The sequence below is a fragment of the Tachysurus vachellii genome, chromosome 6, assembly GCF_030014155.1.
Source record: "Tachysurus vachellii isolate PV-2020 chromosome 6, HZAU_Pvac_v1, whole genome shotgun sequence".
In the NCBI taxonomy this organism is placed as follows: Eukaryota; Metazoa; Chordata; class Actinopteri; order Siluriformes; family Bagridae; genus Tachysurus; species Tachysurus vachellii.
Window position 1 is genome coordinate 6,980,765 of NC_083465.1, and position 25,582 is coordinate 7,006,346.

The 25,582-nt window shown below is 37.8% G+C and overlaps 1 protein-coding gene across 3 annotated transcripts in view; it reads right to left on the bottom strand.

Moving 5' to 3' along the window:
- The window catches only part of slc29a1a (solute carrier family 29 member 1a), a 29,531-nt gene extending 16,601 nt beyond the window's left edge, over nt 1-12,930 (bottom strand). Inside the window, exons 1-2 of one of the 3 annotated variants that reach the window (XM_060871930.1) lie at nt 12,836-12,930; nt 7,877-8,001 (exon numbers count right to left, since the gene is read on the bottom strand). The gene's annotated coding sequence lies outside the window, so the exon portion shown is untranslated. Of the gene's footprint in view, nt 1-7,876; nt 8,002-11,637; nt 11,712-12,835 lie in introns of those variants that run through there. The other 2 variants (XM_060871932.1, XM_060871929.1) reach the window with 2 other exon arrangements.
- Nucleotides 12,931-25,582: the final 12,652 nt, after the last annotated feature.

A 25,582-nucleotide genomic window follows, 5' to 3' on the forward strand; every position in this document is an offset into this window, starting at 1 on the left:
TTTATATATATATATATATATATATATATATATATATATATATATATATATACGTATATATATATATATATATATATACGTATATATATATATATATATATATATATATATATATATATATATATATATATATATATATACATATATATATATATATATACGTATATATATATATATATATATACATATACATATATACGTATATATATATATATATATATATATATATATATATATATATATATATATATATATACGTATATATATATTCATATACGTATATATATATATATATATATATATATATATATATATATATATATATATATACACACATACATACATTTTATATTATATATATATATATATATATATATATATATATATATATATATATATATATATATATATATACACATACATACATTTTATATATATATATATATATATATATATATATATATATATATATATATATATATATATATATATATATATGTATATGTGTGTGTGTGTATGTGTCTGTATTACATCTACTATGTTGAGATTTTATATATATATATATATATATATATATATATATATATATAAATATCAACATAGTAGAAGTAATACAGACAGATATAAGATATAATACAGACAAACATTTGATATTGAAGCTTGCTGACCACTGAAATAGTCACACTGTCAAATTGTGGCATTTGTCAGTTTACCAAAACTAGGAAGAGGTTTAATTACACAGGGAGTCGAATGCCTTTTCTTTTTTTTAGGACATCTTGTACTTAATTTAGTTCTCTCATGTCCCACACAAGTAGCTTTAATTTTAAAGACAGCTAAAATATTTTAACATTAACCTGATTTAACAATAAGCCTGTTTTGTAAATTGTACAAAATTTTAACAATAAGCCTGAAGCCCTAACATTAAGCTCCAGTAGAATACAGCAGGTTTAAACTTGAAATGTTCTCTTCTGTTTAGAGACTTTCCTGAAGCAGAACATAGTAGGATGAAAAAACATCTTTGATTTAACTCAAAGGGCCAAGGAAAAACTGGTTTATGATGCAGCCACCTCACATGTACTTTGACAATGTCTGGAGTGCAAAATGCAGACCTCTTCAGAAAACCTTTAGTTAGTTTTAAGGCGCCTTGTGTTATTTTGTGACTTCTTGATGTCATCTGTGCCTCATCGTTTGGGGATGGGGTTGGGGGAGGGGGGGTTCTTTTTTTTCGGGTTTATGTTCTATTTGTGGTACTCTTCAGTTTGCATTTGGTTTCTCATACTGGCATCTCATACTGGCATAATCTGTTGTATAACTCTGCACGTTACTTTTATGACTACATTTTCTGTATGCTGAACACACTTAAATTAGTAACTTGGAACGTAAAGGGCATGGGCCATGTAATTAAAAGGAAGAAAATTTTTAACATTCCTTAAAAAAGAACATATATCTATCTTGCTGCTACAGGAAACTCATTTATCTTATAAAAGAACATATGAAGTTAAAAAGAGATTGGGTTGGTCAGATTTATTTTTCCTCATACACAAACAGTAGGGGCACTGCAATCCTTATTCATAAAAACATCCCATTTATTCTCGAGCATGTAGAATATGATACCGAAGGACGATTTGTGTTGATTTCAGGTTTAATTCTTGGAAGACACATTACTGTAGGAAATGTATACGCCCCAAATATAGATTGCCCTAATTTTATGTCATATGCGGTGTTAAAATTTAACCAGTATTGAAAAACATTGTTTTTTTGGGAGGTGACTTCAATTGCGCACTTGATGGAAATGTGGATAAATCAACACCCCAGGCCTCAATTAGCTGTAAATCCTCACATATTTTGCGCAACACTTGTACGAACCTCGGCCTGGTGGACATTTGGAGACAGCTGCATCCTAAAGACAGAGATTATTCTCACTCTCATAATTCCTATTCAAAACTGGATTATTTTTTCATACCTTCTGAATGTATACATCGTGTGAGTTCTTATGTTGGCCCTATTGTATTATCTGACCATGGTCCTGTTTATTTAGAGATAGATATTAGTATATCAATTCAGAATTCATCCTACTGGAAATTTAACACTTTCTTAAGCAATACTAACGTTCACTCTTTTTTTTTTTTAAACAGAAAATAATTCAATATTGGCAGGACAATCAGAATTCACCAGTTTCCCCTGCGGTAAAATGGGATGCTGCCAAAGCCACGCTGCGAGGCCACCTTATTGCTTATGCTTCTTTGATGAAGAAACTTAGAACCCAAAGAAGGAAAGAATTAGAAGCTGAAGTATACTTTCTGGAAAAACAACATAAAAGACTCCCAAATCAAGATAATTGGATTTTGTTAAATAAAGCCAGAGCCTAACTTAATCTAGATCATACAGAACATGTTAAAAAAAACTTATTTTTTCAGTAAACAGCATTATTACGAATTTGGAAACAAGCCAAGCCAAAACTCTTTATACAGCTGCGGCTCCAGTGAAGATTTGCGGAATTTTCTAAGTGAGGTCTCCCTTCCTAGCATTTCGGAAGATACTAGAGCTTTTTTAAAATGCCCCTTTTACTAAGGAAGAAATCTGGCAATCTATACAATCTATGCCAACCGGTAAAGCTTCCGGCCAAGACGGGTTTCCGTTAGAGTTCTATAAGCAATTCTGGCCAGAGCTTTGTCCAATTTTAATGCAGGCAATAAATAGTACTTTAGATTCAAATTCTATGTTTACTCAATGTGGATTATAAAAATTATAGCCAAATCTTTAACTCGCCGGCTCAAAACTGTCTTGCCTTACATTGTCAACCCAGATCAGACAGGTTTTGTGAAGTCCAGATATGGCACTGATAATATTCGTAGAGTGTTGAATATTATTGATCATTTGAACGCTACCAAAGAACCTGCCTTCATTGTATCTATTGACGCTGAAAAGGCATTTGATAGGGTGGAATGGCCTTTTCTTTTTGCAGTATTAGAAAAAATAGAACTAGGATCTAATTTCATCGGCTTGGGTAAACTTTTATATTCCATCCCTATGGCTCAAGTTAACACTAACAGAATGTTGTCTGACAGATTTGCAATAAGCAGAGGATGTCATCGGGGCTGCCCACTCTCGCCATTGTTATTCTCTTTGGTTATCGAACCATTGGCTGGTGCTGTGAGAACTAATTTCAATATACATGGAATTAAAATGGGTCTACAGGAACATTGTATATCCCTTTATGCAGATTATGTTCTGCTCTCTCTCAAATATCCCGAGACCTCTACTGACGCAATTCTTGCCGTAATTGAAAAATATAGTAACTTCTCAGGATATAAGATCAATTTAGACAAGTCTCAGGCACTGTATTTTCACACTCCCCCCAAAGCCATTACAAAATCCCCTTTTAATTTAGCACTTTCTGGATTTCGATATTTGGGAATCAATGTCACGCCTAATTTGTTCGATTTGTATAAAGCCAACTATCCCGAGTTAATTACAAAAATGAATCAGAACAGATTGGTCAATTCTTCCAAATTCTTTTTTTGGTAGGATTAATGTTATAAGAATGAATATTCTTCCGAGACTAAATTTTTTGTTTCAAAATTTGACATGTTATTATAATCATTAAAGCAGGAATTTCACCTGCCCAGTAATGATTTTTATAAATTTCTACAATTACAGCACTTTTTAGAGTCATACTCTAAAGAAGGAAATATACAATTTGATCTCACGGAAGTGGAAAAACAGCTCCTCTCTTCATTTACTCTTAAGGAAAAGATCTGTGAGGTATATGTTTTGCTGTCTAATGTGGGTTCTTCAACTTTTGATTCTCTGAGGGAATATGGGAAAAGGACTTAGGATCAAATTTTAGTAATGAGGAGTGGTTATCTGTTTGTACATGTGTTTTCCCCAAAGGTGTCTCAGTATCGGCCCACAAACAGAATTATAAATTTATCCACAGGACTTATCTAACAAGTTCAACTTCATAAAATTTTCCCCAATTCTTCTCAATTATGTTTCAAGTGTGGGACGGACATTGGCACAGTGATGCATGTGTTTTGGGATTGTGATGAAATCAAAGGTTACTGGAAAGAGATCCATAAGATTATTCAGAAGATTATTGGAAAGTCTTTTGTATTATCTCCAAATGTTTACCTTCTGAACTGTGAAACTGGTCTGTGCCTTGACTGTGGCAAAGAAAGTGTACTGAACTTTTGTATATACTTGGCTTTGTAGAAGCCAACATTCTGTTTTCCTATTTAAGCTTAGACAAAAATTTATCAAGAGTAACTCCTCCTAGGGCATTTGAGCCACATGCACCAAATTCAGATATGTTGTAGACCCTGAACTCTGAAGTTTGTTGCTATTACTTTTCTAAGCGATCCGAGTACCGGTACTTCCGGTACCGGGTCTCAAAATGGCCTTTTTTCCCCCCATAGACTCCCATTATAAAATTTGGAGGTTTATAACTTGGCAAGCTTTCGAACTATCTACACCAAACTCGGCCAGCTCTTTTAGGGTGATACTCTGAACAAAGTTTACCGGCTGGCTTTTCGGTTGTGCTGCAGCCCCGCCCCCAAAATATGAAATATCAAAACACTCAGAACAATGAGGGGAACTTCCTCACAGGTATTTTGATGACGTCATGTGATGTCACGTGGAAATTAAAAATTAGCACAACATGGACTTGTGACAAAACACTCAGCACAATGAGAACTGCCTCACATGTATTCTGGTCATGTCACATGACGTCACATGAAAAAAATAATTAGCACAACATGGACATGTGATTCATGAACATGGACTCATGTGGGAAACTTCAAGAGTATTCTGATGATCACATCTGTCACATGCTTGTCTCCACTTATCTCCAAATGTTTTGGCACCCTAGCTTTCTGTCTACTTGCTTCCAAAAGTAACACTGACCCTTATGTCCACTCGCCTCCAAAAAGCACCGGTCTTCGCGAATACTTGCATCGTCAAAGCCAACATCAAAGTTTGTCACGACGAACTTTACAAATCTAGTTTACTTTGATATGCCCTGCTGTATTTTTTTTATTATTATTATTTTTATTATTCCCTATTATTATATTGTTTTGGCACTTTGTTTATGTATGAACGTGTATATCCAAAGATTATAAGGTGATATGGCCTATGTGGCTGTATATACTGATGGCTGATGTGACATACTGGTACCACTGTGTTGTGTTGTGAAAATAAATAATATTTAATTATTTATTTATTATTCATTCATTCATTCATCTTCTACCGCTTATCCGAACTTCCTCGGGTCACGGGTATTTATTTATTATTTATTATTATTTTTTATAAAAAAAACCTAAAGAAAACCTTTAGTAAAGCTGAACAGCAGGCCATGATGACAACGAAAGCATTTCCAAGTGCAATGAGACAAAACTCCGGAGTGATGCTAATGTTTTCTCTTGGCATTAATCAAAACAACAAATTACCTCAAAACGCAGTGTGGAAATGAGTCATCTTGCTGTTTGCTGGGATGAAACTGCTTATGGAAGAAAGTGAATCACAAATGATCTCATTCATGCGCAATATAAGCTTTAGTCGAAATGTATCTCGATGCTTGTCAAAACGCAGTCAAACCACACATCAATATTCATGAAGCTATGAGAATGCTTTTGTACCTCTTTCCTGACTGATCATGTAATGGCAGGCCAGAAATGGCAGACAGCTGGCAGTATGAGGTCATGCTGCACTAAATAAATGATATGTTTTTTAAATTATCAACCAGAGCACATCTGGTCTTTTGACTTTATAGTTATTCTCCCATTGGTTTGAGTGCATTCTGTATGGCACACCCCCATAAAACTGGCAGGAATTTGTGAGGTAAAAAATAATTAAATAAAAACACAGACAAATCATGTCAGAACTATCTCCATACTTGATGAAAAGATAGAATGAGACTCAAAGAAAAAAGGACACAACATAAATGTGCACACCTGTTTAATATTTTTGATCTGTTGTACTATCTTGGAACAATGTGCCTGAAGTAAACCTTACACTTTGGTGTTCATGTTCGCAGGCAGGCACTGAGAACATTGTCGTTTTAAACAGGTGACCAGTTAAAGGACAAAACAACAAAGTGTCTTGGAGGTGACTACTCCCATCAGGACAGAAATGTTTTGACAGGATAAAGTTGATTAATCAAGATGCTTGATATAGATTTGTAGTGATTCTTCTGTTCTGTTATAAGTGGACAAAAATCCATGCCAGCAAAAGGCTCCCATAAGAACAGCATAACAATAGAACCACAGTAAGAAAGATATTACAGTGTTTACTGAACATACCCACTGCCATGCAGCCATAATACTAGTCACTCTAAGGGATGAGGTTTTAAAAAACATGTGAAAGAGGTACAGGAATTTGTGACAGTAAGCATGAAAGACTTGTTGACTTGGCAGTTCATGTGTGTAGTGCTTGTTGTAATCACAAGCTTCAAACAAGTGCATAAGAAATCTTCGAAGGTTTTCACTTCTCTCTCTGTAGCATGTGTGCAGGGATATGCTGCTTCTGCTAAATTACTTAACATTAATATACAGAATGTTAATACTATGGAAGCCCATTTCCAACAGATAATACTATAAGAACTGGCAATGTCCTAGAAACATTCATAACGGTGTTATTTGTTTTTGGTATGAACTTTGGACCTGCCTTGGAGCTGCCTTTGTAGCCCCAATTATACACTTGAAGTATATCATCATATGAACCAACACAAGTATATTAACGTCAACATGATTGACCTTACATGATGGCACCACACAGCTTCGCTCTCCAGTTGTTTTAGTGTTTTTGTTCTTTTTTGTGTATCAAACACTATCAGTTTTACCATGGATGAACTGCTGAATATTCAGCAGAACAAACCACAACCTCGTACCAGTTTTTCAAATTAATGGTTCATCTCTTACCAACCTACAGGCAAAAACTTAAATCTGTTTAACCTGTAGTGAAGTCTGTAAAAATATGGACCAACAAAACAAAGCAGGTTTTACAAGCCTGTATTGACATCAGCAATTGGAGAGTTTTTAAAGCTGCTGCCAAAGATCACTGAGACAAGTCAGCGAACATTCAACAATTATAAGCCATGCTTTACAGAACAACTCGGATACCTTTGTCAGGCCAAAGAGGACGCCTCCAAAACTTGGGACTTGTGTGAGGATCTTGTTTGTGGACTTACATTTGGCCTTTAACACAACCATTCCAACACTCCCCCAGACCAAACTAATCCAGCTCTCTGTTCCTAGCTCTATCGGTCAGTGGATCTCCAGCTTTCTGACAGATAGGCAGCAGCTAGTGAGACTGGGGAAATTCATGTCAAACAGCCACTCCACCAACACTGGCACCCCTCAAGGTTGTGTTAAACTGCCAAAGTAGCTGCTGAAACATTTCTACTCATCAGGGAGTCTGTTCTATGCATATCAATAACTGTCTGGTTTGGCTCAGCTACTAAATCAGACATCAGAAGACTACAGAGAACAGTTCGGTCTGCTAAAAAGATTATTGGTGTTCCCCTGCCCACCCTTCGAAAACTGTATATATCCAGGAAAAGGGCTCAGAAAAATCACTCTGGATCCCTCAACCAAGTCGTCCGCTTTTTGCACTTTTACCATCAGGCCGGCGCTTCAGAGCCCCAAATACCAGCACAACCAGGCAAAAGAACAGTTTCTTTCCCCAGGAAATATACCTCATCAACAGTTAAATGTTCCCCCATTACGCAATAACCTTACATTTGTTACCACCTCCATCCTAGTACATCCATTCTATTCTATTCCATTCTATCATCTATAGCACAACTGTACATACAATTTCTGTTTTTCAATTATTTTTTTTTTGTCTTTGTATTTACATGTGTATTTTTTATTCTTACCTTATTTTTATTGTCGGTGTGTTGTTGTCTTTGTGAACTGGAAGCAGTTCCTTCTGATTCTGAGTCCGATTCTGATTCACTCTACTACATGCCATTAAGCCCAAGCCGAGCTGAAGCGCCACATACTACAATGTTACAAAATGTGATGTTGAGAAGACAGATCTCACACAGAATTTGACCAGATTTCCTGTAAGAAAACATTGAATGGAAACAGAAATATACGCATTTCCTGTCTGCTACCGTGACAATGAGCACGCTTTCCTTGTTTCGAAACCACGTGCATCTGAATCACCTGGTCAAACATTACTGACAAACGGAGAAACAATTTCATAATCTCTGCATGTTAGTTGTAAAATATTCCCCAATTGGTAATAACCTGTATGTCAAAATGTCTTTAACACAACTTCTTGGAGTAGATTAAAAATAAAAGCCTAAAATTAAGCAGTGTTTTAAAGAGTGTTTTTGCTTATCTGAAAGACTTCACTGGACCCCCTGCAGTTTGCTTCAAGCAAACAGGTCCGTGGATGGTGCAGTAAACTTGGGAACCCCATTATATCCTGCAACACCTGGATAAATCAGGGAACCTGTAGACTTTAGTTGGGCCTTAAACACCATTCCAACAAACCCTCTAAGGACACAATGATGCCTGAGTCACCATTGGCTAGTAAAATTTTTAATTTTTTTAATCCCGAGATTTTTTTATTTTTTTTTTACATAAAATGCATGAACGAAAATGGAGAAAAAAAGAAAAAAAAAATTTCTGAATTTTTTGTAAAGTTGGCAACTCCTTAGTATGTCCGAATACCTTATGAAGCACAGTCAAACTGGTACCAGTCAAGCTACCATTCGGAAGGTTATGAGTTCGATCCCAGGTCCAAGCTGCCACTCTTGGGCCCCTGACTAAGGCCCTTAACCATCAATTGCTCAGTTGTATAACGCTCTGGATAAAGGCATCTGCCAAATGCTAGAGCAGGTACATCTCTGGATGCCTAGGGATCCTCACATGGTTGCCTTCCAAAATCTTCATGGCACGGAAGACAATCGGAGCTGTTACAATCTCAGGATGGGTAGAAAGGAATTAGCAGTAGAAAGGAATTAGCGTAGCTGCTTTTCATAATTTTAGCAAGAACTAGATAATGTGCATGTATTAGTGCACGAGATTATGGGAAGTATTGTGTATGCTTGACTAAAGAGAAGTTTTTAATCAACATTTAAACTGCGAAAGTGTTCGGGGTTCAGACACACTATCAGGAAGACTATTCCAAAGTTTGGGAGCTAAATACAAAAATGCCTTACCACCTTATTAGACTTCAATATTCTGGGAACTGCCAGAAGTCCTCAGTTTGACAATTTTGCTGGGCTGAACAGCAAAACAAGAAAAATCTGAACAACATTAAGAATCTTTTGCATCGCTCCTCTGTAGGGTTGCTTCAGCAGCAGTGTCTGGTAAATGTCCAGGTAGGACTTGCCATGAACATCATTAGATTGCTAATGATAGGATGTGCTAAAACTGACAAAACAAATGCTGACATCACAGCTTGTGCAATTTGATCTTTGTTAACTCCAAGCAGGTTATCCAGGTTAGCATGACTGAACATCTGTTGTCTTAGAGCATTGGCCTTGAAAAGTTGTGAGCATCAATACTTTTCCAGACACCGTGTGATGAAAGTTTCCAGCATACCATCTGGGAGAGAGTTGGATTTCATGTAGTCAAGACTGGACAAACAGCGCTCAATTGCAGCAACAGCACTTGGTAGGATAAGGTCTGCCTTCTATAGAGTCTGAGGTAATGTTGTGATCTTCTGCAGCACATCAGCCAGGAAATGACAAAATGCAGATCCTTCAGTTCTTTTGTTCTCTGTGGCTCTTTGGGCTGAAATGGTAGGTTTTCCAAATCAAGGTGTCATTTACATAAATAACTAAGTTCACCTCTTTTCAAAAAGTACTAACTCCAGCCTGTGAGCAATACAGTGAATGTCGATCAGTTTTGGATTGTCCACTCTCAGTTTTGGATTGTCCACTCTCAGTTTTGGATTGTCCACTCTCAGTTTTGCTACGTCCACTCTCAGTTTTGCTACGTCCACTCTCAGTTTTGCTACGTCCACTCTCAGTTTTGCAACAACACCTGCTGTTTGGCACATTTGCACCAAATCCAACAAGCTTTTGCTTCCAGGCATCTAATTTAAATTTTGACATTGAGGACTGAATGCAGTCAGTCACACCATCAGCATGAGCTTGTGACAGCTCTGTGACAGAGACAAGATCATTTACTGACAGCCCAGCATGTACATACCTGACACAGATAGCTTCATTTTCTGTCACAGAAGAATTCATTTCACCATCAATCATAACTGATACGTAGTTTGACTCTTTCACTTACTTTGCCTCCATGTCCTGTAAATCTGCTGCAATATTTGAAATGAGTTCAGCACAGCAGACATCACCATCAAATGTCCAGCCCATTTTTTCAGCAGCATAATTAGGGGCTTCATCTGTTTAAAACTCAATTCCTTCTTAGTTATATAATATGCAGTATTAATTTTTACAGAAATCTCACATCTCTCTGTGCTGTCACTCTTTATTTTGAGTTTGAGACCCTTTTGCAATTGCAGATTCTTCAGGGTCTTTGCTTGAAGCCATTACACTATCTCGACAAGCTGCATGTTTTAGTGTTACTGTTTTAGTTCGCTGTGAGATTTTCACTTTTAAAACTGCGCAACCCTGATACAAAGTCCTTTTACCAGCTAATGTGGGGCACTTACACATCACCACATGTTTCTCCTCATCATAAAAAAAGCAGTCAAAATCAGACAGCCACTGAGCTTGGAACTTTAGCTTTTCTAATACACTTTCTGATTCAGAATGCATGTTTTTTTTCTGCCATGGTTGACATACTTGACTGGTGTTCAGCAGTGCAGTCACAGCCTTCCATTTGAAGTGATGCGCCAATTCTCTTTACACATCATGTGTAGACGTTGAGTACATAAGAAAGAACAACAGAGGGTGCTCTCGGCTAAAAGACGGTGTACTATCAAGGCAGTTGAACAGGCTAACCAACGCTGGCACCCCTCAAGGTTGTGTTCTCTCCCCACTGCTCTTCTCCCTGCAAACCAACGACCGACCCCTCTATCAAGTTCCTAAAGTTTTTGTGGACGACACGACAGTCATCTGCCTCATCAAGTGCAGAGGCGAGTCTACCTACAGACAGGAGGTTAAAGAGCTGGCTGTCTAGTGCAATCACAACAACTTGGCCCATCAAAGGATGCACTTCCTTAGCCAGTTGAGGAAGATTAACCTGCCATAGGAGATGCTGAAACAGTTCTAGTCAGCCGCCGTCAAGTATGTTCTGTGCACATCAATAACAGTCTGGTTTGGTGGCTCGAATGGCTCGGAATGCTGAAAGGATTAATGGTGTTCCCCTGCCCACCCTCCAAGAACTGTATATATGATGAGGAGGAGAAGGGCTCAGAAAATCACTTTGAATCCCTCACATCCAAGTCATCCGCTTTTTGAACTTTTACCATCTGCCCGGCGTTTCAGAGCCCCAAATACCAGCACAACCAGGAACAAGAACAGTTCCGTGCCATGAAGATTTTGGACCTTCACTGAGATGAGGCCAAAAATGTGAGGATCCTGAGGCATCTAGAGATTTACCAGCTCAAGTTGGACTGTGCTTCGTTAAGTATTCGGACATACTAAGAGAAAATGCCAACTCCATGTGGCCTTTGAGAACAGACTGTCAGACTGTATATTTTTCACACCTCCAGTGTCTCTTCTCATGGTTTCTTCCTTTACCATCCAATGGAGTTTTTCCTTGCCACTGCTGCCCGAGTCACCTCAGACTTGCCCATTGGGGATAAATACAAATACATTAAAATATATCTAATATTACTCTTGAATGTTTGAATTATATAAATCTTTATATTAACATTTTGCATTATGTTTACGATCTGTAAAGCTACTTTGAGACAATGTCAATTGCTAAAACCGCTATACAAATAAATATGAATTCCAGTTACTTCCCCAAGGCAATCTACCTCGTGAACAGTTAAAAATCCCCCCCGCATTATGCAAGAACCATGTGCGATCATCTTAATTCGTTACCGCCTCCATCCTAGTACATCCCTGCATCTCATTCTATACTATTCTATCATCTAGATTCTAGAACACAACTGTACATACAATTTTCAATGTATTTTTCAATATTTTTGTCTATTTGTATTCACGTGTATATGCACAAACATATTGACAATAAAGCTCCTTCCTATTCTGGAATCTGAGTCTGAGTCTGATTCTGATGAACTCTACACACACCATTAAGCCCAAGCCAAGCTGAAGCTCCACATACTCCAGTGTTACAAAATGTGATAATAATAATCGACTTCGTATTCAATTCGAAGTCGAGAAATACGAAAGAATAGAAATAAAAGAATTTCCTGTCTCACAAAAGAGCACGATTTCCTCGTGTCGAAACCACGTGGGTCTGAATCTCCTGCTCATCAAACATTACTGATAAATGGAGAAACCCATTCATAATCTCTACACGTTAGCTGTAGAATATCCCCCGTTTGGTAACATCTTAATCTTAATCTTGGGAGTAGATTATGCACAACATTAAAGCGCGTGCTCAATGTTAACACAGTGTAAAACACTAATTATAGTCCCAGCTATAGTTTATCTATTTATAGCTCGTTGCTGCCTCCTTTTTTTTTTTATAGATATCAAGGTTAACCAAACAAACATAACGTAAATAGGACGAGGAATAAGGACAAGGACGCACCGTTAACAAATGACACGTGCGATTCAACCATGTACACAGCGCGAAACTGATTAAGTACCAAAACAAAACAAAAAAACCGCGTGTTAGACAAAAGTCTCACTAAATAAAAACCTAACACAAACACGTTAGTTTGTTTCCCGTTGAAATGTGTTTGTTCATTTGTATGAACACAGACTTACCTTTCCGTAGAGTGAAGAGAACTTTCTTCTTGTTAGGTCTCCGTGTTGTCTCTCACACCAAAAAAAGAAAAAGCACATGCGCCTCAGGACTTTTGATGACGCCCACTTTACGTGCTACTTTATAGCGTGCAACCTCTCGGTGCACGGTGGACTACGTTGTATGTGCCGCACGTGCCACAAAAATATTAGAACATTCATTTAATACCTACTGTCGAATAAAATGAATGGTGTTTGATTCATTATTAATATGAAATTTTATTAAAAAAAGCGATAATATTTCTCACGGGTAAAGTATCATTCTACTACCTTTGTTCAGAAAGAGTGATTTAGGGACTATGATAAATCATTATTTACACATGAATTGGATATCACAAATTCTTGTCCTTAATTCTTTGACCAAACTCTAAAATCCTTGTTATATGTTCAAGAAGACTTGACAGAGTTATTTGACTCTCCAGTCCTCAATACAAGATCCTGGCCATAAAAGTAATGCAGCTCTGGATAGAAATGTGGTTTGACACTGTACATGGTTGTCAAAGCAATGACACAACAATGCAAACCGATCGTCTACAGATGACCATCTCCAGATTTGAACCCTAGGGAAAACCCGTGCTCTAAAAATGAGATGCTCAAACATAGGAACTAAAAAGAATCACAATAATATAAAGTGCAGAACTGTACCAAGTGTACTCAGCTTTGCTAAACATTACGGGAAGAGACTCACTGATGTGTAATGCGTGTCATGTAATGTTAAAGTGTGGCTTATCAAAATCAGGCAACATACAAGTAAAGCACAAATTACTTTGCAGATGTTAACAATTACCCAAAATCAGTACATAAATTGTTGCACACAAGGTTAATGAACTCTTTGCAAGCAAAGAAGCACTAGCAAACTTTACCAACAGGATGGATTTGTTGGCTTAGTTGGGGTCAAGCGGTGTATTTCATGTAATATTTGCACGAGTGTAAAGACAACCCTTACTGTTCCCTGTCTATATTTCATCCACTTGGACCATTCATTTCTGTGTTCTTGCAGTGGCATAAAAAATGTAACAAATGGGAAAATATAACACTTTGTTAATCCATTGAGAAAACATTTACTGGTTATCTTCACTGGTGCCTGAGGAGGCACTATGTCTGGAGGGCACATGTCTGGAGGGCACCACACAGATGAGAACCGAAGGAAAATGATAGTCAGTCCTAGTCAGCCTATGAATCATGCACTGTAGGAGCAGCTCAACACAAATTGCTATTTTGTGGTCTGTGGCTTAGATGTAGCTTTACTCAAGTTCCACTCTATTCAATCACATATTCAATCACATCTTTGTTTAGATACAAAGATGTCTATTCTATTCAATCACATCTTTGTTTAGACTGACGCACCAGTCCAGTCTTGTCGCCAACAACCTCAGGGATGAAGGTGTCACAATTCACTACTAAAGAAGACTTTGAGAGCAGAAATATAGAAGCCATACCACAAAATGCAAATCACTCATCGCCAAAGAGAATCAGAAGGTCAGATTTGAATATGCAAAGAAATACAGAGATGAGCCAAAAAATATCTTTTTATAATAGAATCACCTCTACCAAAGTGAAGAAAAGGCCAAACTGTAGAACTGCTGACTAATCTTTATAGATACATCCAATGGAATTGGGAGGAACTTCATCATGTAGCAAGATAATGACCCAAAACACATTGGCAACACAACAAAGAACTTCATCATAGGAAAAAAGTGGAAGGCTTTAGACTGGCAAAGTCAGTCACCACCAGACCATGATCCAACTGAGCAGAAGCATTTCACCTTCTGAAGAAAACCCTCCATAAAACAAATGACAACTGAAAGAAGCTGTTGTACAAACAGCTTCACAAAAGAAGAAAATTTTTGCTCTTGCAATTTTTGCTCACTAAAAATTGAGAGTATAGCAGAAACATAAGAACTTGCCTTGCTGTTCCAATACATTTGGAGGGGACCTGATATCTCATGGTCCAGGTCAGGGCTCAGAAATGATGGCACTCAGAAATGATGGCAAAGAATGTCTTCTGCTTGAATATCTGTTTTGTCACACTTTAACAGGCAGAGGCATGAACTAATGTTTCAAGATCAATAGGATTAAGAGTAAAATAAGAGTAGGATTATTCAAATAGATTCAATTTCTTTTACCAATACTTATTCAAGGAGATGAAGAAGCAATTTCAGCATTGCCAGAATTTGTTTTGAAAGGAAATTCTATCCTGCTTACAACACAACTGTTAAGCTCTTAGGTCTCATTGATGTCCACTTCAGTAGTAATCACCCATAACCTTCCAAGAACGAGACACTTTAGGGCAATAAACCCGGGTTATCATCGTACTAAACCCTGCTTTAACTCAATGTAGAGGATTATTGCAACATTTGGCAACATTTTTCCTCACTATAAAAGCTGTTATTAAACCATTATGTATCCAAACATGGTTGTTCACACTGCAAACATGGAAATAAAAAGTGTGTCAAATAATGAATACCCAGGATTAATTTTTAACCCTGGGTTTGTAAAAATGTATCCTTTAATTTAGAATGACCCAAAGTCAATTAGTCCATGTGTGCAGGACCATTTCAGTACTCTCAGTCTCCATTACAGTGGGTTAATTGGAATGCCTTTGGCATGAGTAGTGTAAAGTAAGTGCATAAAGTAGAGAGCTTCTCATGAGGTGAGAACTGAATTTTGATTTCAGAAAACGTACTCAAGTCTCCTTCAATGGTGGTAGAAAGAATAAGCAATTTAGCTAAGCACTCCACTTACCTAAGCAAACCCCACATTGGTAAGCTTAAAGGAAAGACTTCAAGAAGAAGCTACCTTCCCACCTTTTTTATGATAGCATATTTTTCTCCACCTGATCCATCTATCACAGGCATTAACTACAGTGTACATTAAGTGGCATATGATGACATTAGATTCTATTGTATTATGTTATGATATAAAGGTGGACTGTGCCTGTTATGATCTGGATGTCCTGTCTGAACAATAAAATAAGGAGGTGTGGGAGGTTTCGCAAATATCTGTGGTATCTCTGTGGTTCTATCGCTTCTGTTCGAGTGTAGGTGTGCCATACCCGCAGAAAGTTTTCCATAATCCCTGAAGACTAATAGTGGTGCCCTTGGTATGAACTTTTCTGTAACAAGGTGATGTCAGCAGACATTTCACTAATAGAGTCAAAGGCAGTAAGATGCACATCTTAAATTGCTTAAGATAAAGTCACAGAATTTGTGCTGCCCCTAGCTGACATTCGTCACACATATTACTGGCATGAAAGAATTTATCCCTATGATGATAATAGTCTCCGTTTTCCTTTCTTCCTTCCCCCCCCTGTCCCTTCCTCCCTTCTTACCTTCCTCCCTCCCTTCCTTCCTTCCTTCTGCATAAAAAACATTAAGTTGGACTGTAAATTATATTATTAAACATAAAAGATTCCAGATCTCTACTACTTTACTGTCAAACATACAGTCCATGAAGACAGTCATGATTGTCTGTTCCAGCAGTACCTGGGATTAAATGTTATACGATAACAAATTCTTTGCCCAGTGCACTTTTGGCCTGTCAACACAAATCAGCATTTGTAAAAACAGCTCTTGAGCATGAGTGGCCTCTGTCACAATGTCAATGTTGGTGTAAAGCCAAAAAAAAATCCTATGTATCAGTTGTTGTTTTTATTTAAGCATCTGCTTTGTTTTTGCATGTCAAGTAGATTTTTACTTTATTTCAATTTCTAAAAAGACAAGAACATTCTGAACAATACTGGACAGTAAGCCTAAAAAAACCCATACTGTTTGAAAACATCTTGCATTCGTCTCACCCAAGCCTGCTCCATTAGTTTCTGCTTTAAAACACATATTCAAATAGTGTCTAGCTTTACCCCTATAAACATTGCCCCCGTTTATTCAAAACTGGCTAAAGTTTTATTTTTCTTATGGTTTTGGCTATAAACCAGTGGTTACACTGAGTTTGAAGGAACTGTTTGCATTTACAGCCAGACTTCTGGGTTTCCACCTCCACCCTGTCTAGTCTAAAATCAGCCTGCTGTGGTTTGCGAAAGACTGTCTGTAGGCTGCCCTTGAAAAATAACACAAACACAGAGATGGAAAGACGAAGCAGGGATAAAGTGAAAGACAGTGTGAATAAGACATCTATGTCTATATTGTTTAGCTTGATTAAAATTTTTTGTCTTGAAACACAGAAACCATATAAAAGCATCATTCATGCACAAATATTTTCTTTTACAAATTTACAGTTGTGAAACTGTTTTTATTTTCAGTGATCCAGAAAAAAATCAGTATAAAAAACATTCCATTCTGCTTCGCTGTTCACACAAATGAAAAAATGTAACACGTACACACACACAAAGACCTTCTTGTGTAAACTTCATCAGTGTTGGATGTTTTATTCTATTTATATTTTTTTCTACATACACTCAAAGAGATCTTAACATAGCCTCAATATGGCACTTAAATTGTTGTCAGTGCTAAGTACTGAACGTGCAAAATGCTTCTCAGAAGTGGGTGTGTTGCCTGAATTAGCATCTTTTCATAGCTGCTGTGTTTTTAGTTCTATTATAGCTGGTTCTTGTTTTACTAACAGGAAGCACTTCCTAATGTATTTTGGAAAGTCCAACTCCACACATTTCATCATACCACACATATTTTGTGTTAACTCAATTAGAGTAGCTATTTTAGTTCTGTAAGTATTTCAAAATAATATCAAAGAGACAGATTGATTAATTGTTTGATTTTGCTATATAAGCTATCAGTGGGTCAAACATTTCTACACAATTGGTTAGCATTGCATTTAAATTGCATTTAACTTGAACCAAGTGCTTGAGGAAGGTTCCCACAAGCTTCTCGCAACATTTGCTATAATCTTCAGCTACCTTAATTTTACTTTTTACCTAATTTTTCCAGTTCATCCCAGCTCTTTATTATCTTTTGTTGTAACTTTGTAGATACATTTAGTGTCATTGTCCTGCTGGAAGTCAACATTGTCCTGCTGGTTGAAACAGAGTTTTAAGATTCTGGCTGTACTGTCAAAAACGTTAGAGAATCCTCCTTCCTCTTGATACCATTTATTTTCTGAAATACATCTGTCCTGTTTTGAGCAAAACACCTGCAATACACGATGCTGCCACCATGCTTCACAGTTTTGATGGTGTTCTTCAGGATTTAAAGCCTGACCCTTTTATCTCCATATATAGCTAATCATTACTGCCAAACAGGTACAAAATGTTTCCTCTAGCCAGAGAACAATAATCCACCAAGCTGGTGATCACCTACACAATTGATCTGGCATTTTTATACCAGGCATAGAGTAGGAGCTTCTTGTTCTTGCAGAACTTTCAGACCATGATGATGTAATTTGGGGTACAAATCTGGTATTCGATACATTCAACCACTTCAACAGTTTCTTTGTTGTTGTCTTGAGGTTTAACTGAACCTTTCAGACTGCAGTTTGTTTATCCTGGGGAGTACATTTCTGCCTCTTTCCTGAATAATGCAGTATCCATGTGGTCCCAGGATTTTTAATATAAACTTTAAACTGTTAGATGCTCTTTTCTTGGGAAAAGAAAGTGCACTAAATCCCATGCAAAGTAAATTGCAAAAAAGTTTAAGTTAAGACGTTCAAGAAAGCATTTTACATAAATGTTTATTGACCAATTGTCCCAACAACTGCCAACAGACTTCCATTAGAAGTAAACAGGCTTTACAGTACAACAAAATAACGGACCCTTCCAGTCTGATGTAATCCCACATACACTGTAGATATAATTATATATATATATATATATATATATATATATATATATATATATATATATATATATATATATATATATATATATATACAATATATACACAAATGCAAAGTTCAATACTTCAAGCATATCATACACATAATAAACAAAGATATATGTTTAAGATTAGACTTTGTTTATTTTTTATTTATTTTATTTTTTTTACTAAAATTCATAGTTGTTTTATTGAGCAAGTTAACTTCTGCTTCAATGACTACACTATTATTTCTGGCAACAGTCCAGAAATGTCCTGTCACATTTATCTCTGGTTTAATAAGTGAGGACCTTTTTTTTAATTAAGAAATTGCAAGCTCAATCGTGTGCCAGTCATTTCATTTTTATTTCACACAGCTCACTTAAATATTATAGAGCAGAAACAGACATGAATGTTCCATTTTAAAATAGAAACAAATCAGTACCTCAAATACAGCTGGTTTTTGTTTTCAGTTATTTTATCTGAAATCATAGCAGAAATATTTCACTTTTAAGATGCCAAACTAATACGTAGAGAAAGCTGTCTCATGTAAGCTTTATCAAAAGATTGAGAATTTATAAAAAAAAAAAAAAAAAAAAAAAGAAAGAAAAGTTTGCTCATTTGACATTTTAAAGTATTGGTTAATTTCACTGTGTTGAAAAAAAAAAAAAAAGAAAAGTCAAAACAGTTTAGTTTAGTATATCAGAATCAGAATCAGGTTTATTGGCCAAGTGTGTTGACACACACAAGGAATTTGGTTCTAGCTGTTTGTGACTCTCAAAAGTGCAGACATAAATAACACTATGCCATACAAGATAATACAGACTATACAAGACAATGCAGATGTGATACAATAGACATTATGAGTATTAAATATGAATACAGAATATATGACTGATCAGTTATGTACATAATGTGTGGGAGTGCAAATAACAATATTGTGCAATATGCTTTTGTGCAATATATAGCAGCAGTAGTGTGTGTGTAATATATACAGATGATGTGATGACTGACAGTCCTGATAATGCAGTACTTATAGATATGAAGCAGTGAATATAATTATGGTGAGTTGATAATCAGGTCGATTGCCTGGGGAAAGAAACTGTTCCTGTGTCTGGCAGTTTTAGTAAGCAAAGCTCTGTAGCGCCTGCCAGAAGGGAGGAGCTGAAAGAGGTTGTGTCCAGGGTGCGAAGGGTCAGTAGTGATTTTTCCTTCCCGGTTTCTGGTTCTTGTGTCGTACAAGTCCTGGGTAGTGGGCAGGGGGGCACCAATAATTTTTTCTGCTGTTTTTACTGTGCGTTGCAGTCTGTTTCTGTCCTGTTTTGTTGCTGTACCAAACCATGATTGATGTGCACAGGACAGAGTCAATGACTGCAGTGTAGAACAGCATCAACAGCTCCTGTGGCAGACCATACTTCCTTAATTGACATAGAAAGTACATTCTATGCTGGGCCTTTTTGATAATGGAGTTTATATTGCACTCCCATTTCAGGTCTTGGGAAATGGTAGTGCCCAGAAACTTGAAGGCCTCCACAGATGACACCGGGCTGTTGGATATTGTCGGGGGAGTAGTGTTGAAAGGTCTTTCCTAAAGTCCACCATCATCTCCACAATTTTGAGGGTGTTTAGCTCTAGACTGTTCTGACTGCACCATAGCACCAGCCTACCTCCGGCCGGTATGCAGATTCATCGCCATCTTGGATGGATATTTATGATTTAACAGTAGATTGGGTGGGTTTTATTGTGTTAAATTAATTTATGGGAACTAGTTAGCAAATTGTTTATGTTTAAAACTTCAGTAATAATGCAAAGTAAAAAGATTATCTTTACACTTTATGTGGGTGTGTCTTTGTGTGCCTGGTGTTCCAAAAAATGTACTGTTAGACAGAAAATGTGGCTGAAGCACTGAAAAACAAAAACAAAAGAGGAACTGAAATAATGTCTAGTTATGGTCCTAAGTATAAAAATTGATAAGCAGTGGAGGATTTTAATTTATTGTACAAAAAGCATAATATTGCACAATATTGTTATTTGCACTCCCACACTTTATGTACATAACTGATCAGTCATATATTCTGTATTCATATTTAATACTCATTCTGTCTATATTGTATCTCATCGTCTGCATTGTCTTGTATAGTTTGTATAGTATAGTGTTATTTATGTCTGTACTTCTGAGAGTCCCAAACAGCTGGAAACCAAATTCCTTGTGTGTGTCAACACACTTGGCCAATAAACCTGATTCTGATTCTGATTATGAATTAAATGCAATAATCTCCCAATAAAGGTTTCACAAATGTTAAATGTTAAACACATTATTAACTAACTGCCTACATTGATGATGTTGTTTTGCCAAATATCTGGGACCGTTATCTCTTGAGCCTCAGACAGTGTGTTTGCTTACTTTAAACAGTGTGAATTTGGTCATGTGACAAACCTTTGTATGCAGGATATTACAGCTTAGAGCTTTCCTACACATGAGACCAACTGTGAGCTTTGGCTGGGTTTTTTTGGAAGGCTGGTTATTATTAAAGGTAAAAAAAAAGGGTCTGTTTCTTTTTGTGATCCCATAGCAATCAGTCTGTTTTGATGACATTAAGTGTGCTACACAATACACTTGAATTTATAAGATTTTCAGTGAAGTCATTTTATTGTCATCTGAGCCAGTTTTTGCAGATCATAATGCAATGGCATTTCACATCACATGCTCAAATCTGAATTTGGGAATGTCTTAAGTAGTCGTCAGTGTACAGATGTGCATCATAAATTTTCTCAATAATCAGTAAGAAAGGATCAAGAAGGTTAGAAAGGATATTTCAGTGTGGCTGTCTCACTGCTATTCTCCCTGCTAAATCTTGTTTTCTGTTTCAAATCTAACCCAACTTCTGATTCTGTTTTTCCACATTCTTATTCGATGAGTTAAGTATTGAATTCTTGTGAATTTGCAGATGCTTTGGAGTGCTGCGACTAATCACTTGCCTGCTCTCTGTGCAGTTGTTATGCTGTTTGGTTACAGCCGAGTCCCTATTTGAATAGTGACACATATTTTTGTAATTTTCCCTCTGTTTGGCATCAAAAGGGATTTTAATAGTAATAGTAGTAATGACAAAGTGATTGAAGTGTAGACTTCCAGCTTTAATTCAAGGGGTTTAACAAAAATATTGCATTAGCTGCTTAGGAATTACAGCCACTTATTTACACAGTACCTCCATTTTTATATGTTCAAAAGTAATGGGTTAATTGGCTGATAAGCAATTTCATGTTAAGGTGTGGCCTGTAATGAGGTTTTTCTTTGGTATGTGTTCATGAAAACTTTCAAAATGTGGTCAAAAAGAGGTAGCAGAAATTTTAAGAGTGGTCAAGAGAGTGTTATGATATGGGCTTTTCCGGTCGCCAGTGGATCTGGGTCTTTTCTGATTGAAATAGAAGGATGAACTCTGAATTTGAGCAGAGACTACAGCTGCATACACTACAATGAAATGCTGCAAAATTGATAGAACAACACTTCACAGTACAGATGGATAATACCATCTGTGGTAAAGTGTGGTAAAGAGTTAAAGTGTGCTTTAACGCTCTTCATTTGAATATATTGTCTTCTGGTAAAGTAGGTTCCTGACTTTTGTATACTATCTGCTTAACTCACTTTGTTCTAGAGTAGTGTGATTTGAATTGTTATATTCTATACCATTGTTGATTTTTATAGTGTTGGTCTTTGTTGTTCTCTCAGCTGATTAATCAGGAGTAGTTTCAGTCTACCTTAAGGTGTGAATTGGGGGCAGGGCTTACCTATTTAAATTGAAGGTTCTCTACGCTACGCTACGCTAGCGTCTGTAGTGGTTTGTAAGTATCTCTCTCTCTCTCATTGTAAACTTAGTGTCTAATACTGTTTTGCTATATTCTACCATACCTTAATTCTCACTCTTGTTTGACTGCAAATATGTGCCTTAAACCCATCTCTGTACTCAATTCCTACTCTCGCAGACGCTCTCATCCATAGAGCAGAGGTCACAATCCCAGTAACCTCATCTACCCTCCTCTGTTGTGTAAGTCTCAAACAGTGGTGGTAGGTGGGCTCTGGAATAGCCAGTCTGCTGTGAAAAAAGCTGATTTTATCTCTGCTTTAACTTCCCATTACTCCTTTGATTTTCTTGCACTAACAGAGACCTGGATATCCCCACAGAACACTGCTACACCAGCTGCTTTATCCTCTGCCTATGCTTTCTCTCACTCACCACGAGAAACAGGCAGGGGTGGTGGTACAGGTTTATTGCTGTCAAAGAAATGGTGCTTTACACCTCTCCTCTTTTCTCATTTAACCATCTCCTCTTTTGAATTCCATGCCTTTTCAGTTACTTCTCCAATTAACCTTGTTATCATTGTTGTTTACCGCCCTCCTGGTCCCCTAGGTGACTTCCTGGAAGAAATGGACACACTGCTTCTGATACCCTTCTGATAGCTCCCCCCTGACAGTGCTTGGTGACTTCAACCTCCCCTCTGACAAGCTACATTCTTCTTCCCTCCTGTCTCTTCTCGACTCATTCACACTCACACTCAACAGCTACATCCCCACACACAAAGGAGGCAATGTGCTGGACCTGGTTTTCACCCGTCCTTCTCCAGCTACAGACGTGACTGCTACCCCACTACACGTCACTGATCATCACCTGGTATCCTTCACCATCACTCTCCCTACCCTACCTAAAACTACCTCTCACCCCCTCGCTCTTACCCGCCGCAACCTTTACTCTGTCTCCCCTTCTTCTGTAGCTTCTGGCACTCTTTCTTCCCTTCCTGATCCTGAGTCTTTTTCTTCACTACCCTTGGACTCGGCCACAGATACTTTCCTCTCATCTCTTTCCTCAACTATGGACTTCCTCTGCCCTATGTCCACTAAACCGAAGAAAACTTCTTATTCTGCTCCTTGGCTTTCAGATGTGCTGCGCAACAATCGAAGAGAGCTAAGATCATCAGAGAGAAAGTGGAAGAAATCACAACTTGATGCAGATCTTGATTCTTACCGAACACTCATGGCCAAGTTCTCCTCAGATGTGACTTCTGCCAAGACTTCCTTCTACAAGGAAAAGCTTGAAGCTTCCTCACATGACCCTCGGAAATTCCACAACATCATCTCTTCTCTGCTCAACCCCCCGGCTCCACCTTCTTCATCCTCCCTGACTGCAGAACATTTCTCAACTGTAACAGCAGAAGAGATTCTAAAACTCATCCAGTCTTGCAATCCTACCACCTGCCCATTGGATCCACTCCCTTCCACTATGCTCCAGACCATCTCGCAAGACCTTCTGCCCTTCATTACAACTATCACCAATAGATCCATAGCATCTGGTCAGGTACCTTCTACTTTCAAGAGAGCAAGGGTTATTCCCATCCTGAAGAAACCTGCTCTGGATCCATCAGACATCAGTAACTACAGACCAGTATCACTTCTCTCGTTTCTTTCAAAAATTCTTGAACGCATTGTCTTTAATCAACTGTCTGTCTATCTCTCACAGAATAACCTCCAAGACCCCAACCAGTCTGGCTTTAAAGCAGCTCATTCCACAGAGACAGCCCTTTTAGATGTCTCTGAGAAACTACATGCTGCTAGATCAGCCAAACTCTCATCCGTCCTTATCCTCCATGACCTTTCAGCAGCGTTTGATACGGTCAACCATAAGACTCTCTTAGCCACCCTCAGGAGTCTTGGGATTTGCGGATCAGCTTGGGAATGGTTCGCTTCCTACCTGGAAGGACGCTCATATCAGGTAACATGGAGGGGAGTGACATCTGCTCCACGCAGACTCTCCACTGGCTTCCCACAAGGCTCAGTGCTTGGTCCTCTTCTTTTCTCCCTGTATACTCACTCTCTTGGTGAAGTTATTTCCTAACATGGGTTCTCTTACCACTGCTATGCTGATGATACACAACTTATCTTCTCTTTCCCACCCGCAGATGCCACAGCTTCTGACCGGATCTCAGTCTGGCAGAAATTTCATCATGGATGACTGCTCATCAGTTAAAGCTTAATCCTAGCAAAACTGAGCTGCTCTTCATCCCAGGTGATTCATCCCCAGGTCATGATCTTGCTATATCCTTGCACAACGATCTGATCTCCCCTTCAGCCACATCTCGCAACCTTGGGGTAACCATGGACAATCAGCTGTCCTTTTCCTCTCATGCTGCTAATGTGACTCGCTCATGTCGGTTTCTTCTCTACAACATTAGAAGGATTCGGCCATTTCTGTCCTCACAGGCTGCTCAGGTACTTGTTCAGTCTCTTGCCATTTCTAGACTGGATTTCTGCAATGCACTGCTGGCAGGTCTACCTATGAACGCAATCCGTCCTCTGCAAATGATCCAAAATGCAGCTGCCCGGCTTGTTTTCAACCTGCCAAAGTTCTCGCATACCACCCTGCTGCTGCGATCCCTCCACTGGCTTCCGGTAGCTGCACGCATCAGATTCAAAACACTGATGCTGGCCTACAAAGCCAAAAATGGACCAGCTCCCTCTTACCTCAAAGCCCTCATCACTCCTCGCACTGCATCCCGCACCCTCCGATCTACCAGCACTGCTCGACTGGTTCCACCATCTCTCAGGGTAAGAGGCAAGTATACTACAAGACTCTTCTCTGTACTGGCACCAAGGTGGTGGAACTTCCCCTAGAGGTCCGGACAGCTGAGTCACTGGATATTTTCAAGCGGCGGTTGAAGACCTACTTATTCAGGAAACACTTCAACTAGCACTTCTTTCCTTATCTTTCGCATTTCATTGTAACTTTGAACAAATGTTTTAAACTCATGGTATCTTAAGTATGTAACTTAGTGAGCCAGCATTAATGTATTCAATGTTAGAGATTTAAGCACTTATGTACGTCGCTCTGGATAAGGGCGTCTGCCAAATGCTGTAAATGTAAATATAAATGTACCCAAAACATGCATAAAAAGCAACATAAGA